Consider the following 4,566-nt stretch of genomic DNA (forward strand, 5'->3'; position numbering starts at 1 on the left):
TCTCTGCCACTGACCCAATGATACATCCATGGCTCCCCAGAATGCTGCCGCTGTTATTGAAGTCCATAGCATCCTGGTTAACACATTAAATAAAATAGTTGAAATCAGAAATTGAAGGTAAATATAACGTTATTGAATATTTACTAAAATGGCTGTGTGGGCTTGAACCATTTTTTAATGATAAGTATGAAAATACAGGACGAGATGAGCAGGACGTTCAGTTGTAGTAATTGATAAGCCCTACCCATTACAATGCAGTGCGGCTCAGGATTCTTGAAAAACCCAAAAAACAGCACCCTTCAGACCGTAACACAGTAATGTTTACACCTTACTGCTTCACGGCAGAAATAACGTTGTGGTACCCATAATCTAGCCGGCTTCCTCTGCAAAGGGGCCTCCCACTGGTCCTAATAATGGCCGAAGAAAAAAAACCGGATGATACAGAAACGTGACGCCATCTTGCCATAACGGACTTCCGTTGCATTGTCGTCCAGTTACCCCGTAGTCGCACCTAAAGAAGTTTTATTTCAAAAAACTAGTGTCAAATTCTATTAGTTTTACTTTAGTAAGTATACGGATTATAGTAATTAAAAAATAGCTGTTTCGTCTGTATCGTGTCTATTACAGTAAACATACTAGACAGGTTTTTTGAGAAGGGCGGTAAAGGCCAAATCGGAAACTTCGTAGTTTCCGACTTAGAGAAAAGTCGTGAAAGGAGTCATGGCCTCGATTTATAAGAAACTGCATATTTACTTTTTAAATTTCTTGAACTTTTGATGGTTATCAACCCGATTGATATTTCAAAAAAAATACAGCCTGTATTATTGATCCAACCGTCTCTGTTGCTGATAAGAATAAACTTTGCAAAGATAAGTATTGCTCAAAATGATTTCCGTTGACTTCAATGCAAAAGTTTATACGTCTCTCTAATGACCTTACTGCATTTGATATCATTACAGGATTATTTATTCTCGACAGAATATCAAAAAAAATAACATATCTAGCAATAAGTTTAAATAGGAGGTGAGTTTTCTTTCGTGTAAAAATAATAACGGACAAAATTTGGTATTTTGTTTCATTTTTAGTAATACATTTATTTGCAAATTTTAAAATTGATCAGCCAGAGAGTCCATTGGTCCAATAATACAGGCTGTATTTTTTTTTTAAAAATTCATTACTAGCATACCATTTTTAAAAAAACTAAATATGAAGTTATTGGTTTCTTATTAAAGGAGTCACCTTTCACGACTCTCCTCTAAGTCTCGTGGTTTCCGACTTGGCAAGAAGAAGGCTTTATTTAAATTCAATTAAAAAACAAGTTAAAATGTGCTCATAGATTTTTAAATATTTACTTGAATGAACCTGGAATCTATCATGATAATATCAGTTGTACATCCTTAAGGCAATGTTAGCTTTTTATTTTTCTGAATGAATTTTTTCTTTTATTTATGATGCTTTGTTATGCAACAAAATATAAGCCTTATGATAAAGCCTTTCGATCGGTATGATAAAGCTACAGGGTATTTTTTTTTCAATGTTTGCGGATGCGAGGGTGGACGGCTTCCATGCCATCCAACCCAAAAGAACCGCGTCTTTGCTGAAGAGCCCTAACATCATTGTGCAAACTAAAAGGCATTTATTTTCTTAAAATTGATTTCTTTAGAATTATTTTTGATGTCATTTCTAATGACTTCTAGATACTACTACCTCTTCGGAAACAAATGGCGCTCTGAGAGAGAAGAAGCGGCGCAAGAAACTCTATCAGCATTCTTTTTTTGTGCTCTTTTCAATAAAAATATACAATATTGTACAGTCATTTCTATCGCTATAAAATAATCACAATCGAGTCCCAGGCTGTCCGATCATTTAGATAATCAGCAGTGGAGTAATAGGATTTACGACAGAGCCATTTTTTTATAATAAATATTGCTGGTCATTACGATGCGCCGATTATAAAGGCAATAATGCGGCTTCATGAGCCTGTTTAGTTATAATTATTCTAACATAATTAATTAAGGACATTTTACTAACAATTATTATGGATTTTTGTTCTGAAATAAATTATTATTATTATTATTTTCTCGTGTGGCGCGTTAGATTCCCGGTTCAGTCAGGTAACATTTAAGGTAAGTATGTATCATCGATGACTTCACCTCTCAATCCAATGTCTCTGCGATGCCGTAATGTGGTTAAATCCATGTATCGTCGTCTTTTGACAGAAACGTTTGAAATTTCGTAACGTTCCTTGCAATGGTCTCAAGACTCTTCTTAAAAACATCTGATATGTTACTGAAATGTCTACGGCAATATCTCACGAACTGTAATATAAAAGATGATAGATATATCTACTGTGTTATTACAAAAAAGTTAAAAATGTGTTGAACACTTGTTTTCTTTTGGTGTTGTTGCACTGGTCGACGTGTATACCGCATCACCAATGCTGTCATCTGCATAGCAATGTATGTTGGAGGTGTCCAACATATCATTGACATGCAGAAGAAACAGTCTACGAGAGAGCACACAGCCTTGCAGCTGGACATTTTAGGGTTAGTTATTCAAAATTAATTATATATTAAGCTCCATAAAATCTTCTCGTCCCAAATACCACAGTGTCTGAAGACGAAGGTTTTTAACGAGTGTGTATTGCCAGTGATGATATACGGAACGCAGACGCGGTCCCTAACTATGTGCCTGATGAGAAAGCTAGAGAAAAGAAACAGGAGAACCAAAGTTACTGAAAGAATAGTGATGTACATAGTGTCAATACTCGAAACAAACATAAAGTCGCAATTCCATCTACTAGGCTCCGTAAAATAGCTAAATCATTTCAAGTGGATTGTGTTATATTTTATAATAAACTCCCAAATGAAATTAAAATATTACCTATTAAAAAATTTAAATGTATCGTAAAAAATAAATTAACATCTAAGGCCTATTATAGCGTAAAAGATTATTTGAATGATAAAGATAGTTGGAATTAATGTTCTAAATTTTGTTAATGAATATTGTTATACTCATTTGAACGCTATTGTAACTTTTGTACTTCATCCTGACTTGCACTAAATAACTTATAAAGTTTTACAGTGAATAAAGATTTTTTGACTTTGACTTTGAAATAGCCCAGATGGTTGCGAAACTGAAGTAGCAGTGAGCAGGGCACATAGCTCAAAAGACAAATAGCCATTGGGGCAGTAAAGACCTCGAATAGCGACCACGTACTGGAAGATGCAGTGTTAGACCCCCACAAGATGGACCGATATTTGGTCATGATCGCCGGTATTCGCTGATTGAGAACCACCAAGCGCAGGATCGATCGTCACGTTGATCTTTGGAGGAGGCCTTTTTCCAGCAGTCGACGTCTTTCGGCTGATAAGTAAGTTATATATTAATCATTAAATTTACATACTCTGTTTTTCTCATTACCTACCAGATGTAGATACAGCCAACACGATTAATAATGATATTTAAAGTATCGTGTTTCACGTTTGCAGTAACTAATCACATAAATGACATACCAACCGCTATTAGTGAGTGGCTATGTAATTGCAAATCAACATCACCTATAATCATTTCTGCTTTTGTTTTATCTATATTAAAATATAATGGTTATATATCTGTCTATTTGTTGTTTTATAGCGACTAGTATTATCAGTATTAGTATTGTACTTAGACTCTTACACTTACGTAAAATTTTGCTGAGTATGATTAAACGCGAACTTGAATTTTGCAGTCAAATGACTATAAAAACAAATCAAAGATTATGCTAAGATTTCACTCAGCTAAGTAAAGTCTGAGCAGAGACTGAGTTCACTCTATAGATTTAAAGCATTGAAACGCGTGTATTTGTAACTATGTTTTTACAATAGATTTTTGCGTAATAGTTATATTTTTATTATTATTTTAGTTAAGCCGACGTTTCAAGACCTTTCCAGATCTCGCTTTCAGTGGGACTCAGTTACAATAACACGCGTTTTAATCCTTTAAAAGTGTTTTATTTAAATGTGTAACACTCGCGTTAATCTAAGAATATACTCTAACGGCCGTTCCCAATATACAATCTACAGATAGAGATAAAATACTACCTTCTACTGTCAGTAATTAACTGCCAATAATCTGAAGCTGTCCCAATATACCCGAAGTCATTCTTTTCGCCTTATATTGGGACGCGTGAATTGCAATTTCCATACAAACTTTATATCACTGGTAAGCTATACGTCGTCCCATTGACAGACAGCGTGCACGGACACAAAAGTAAACGGTAGTTACGATTAGTAAGATAAGTAAGAGATAGACTGAATATTGGGAACGGCCGTATATACCCCATCCTTATTCTAGGTCAAATTCTAGCCTAAAACTAGAAAAAAAATATGTGTAAATTCATGAAAGGTTTTACTTCTTTAAGTAAGAAATTTGAAACTTTAAAAAGTGTTGTAAAACCACATACCTACTTAATTTATTTTTTCAAGCTCTGAAATAAACCCAGTATTCTAATTAGTGTCATTGATATAATTATTTCAGTATGAGTCAATATTCGTGCATCACGTGATGTTTGTAGTTAATGTAGAA

The sequence above is a fragment of the Leptidea sinapis genome, chromosome 29 (genome assembly GCF_905404315.1).
Source record: "Leptidea sinapis chromosome 29, ilLepSina1.1, whole genome shotgun sequence".
In the NCBI taxonomy this organism is placed as follows: domain Eukaryota; kingdom Metazoa; phylum Arthropoda; class Insecta; order Lepidoptera; family Pieridae; genus Leptidea; species Leptidea sinapis.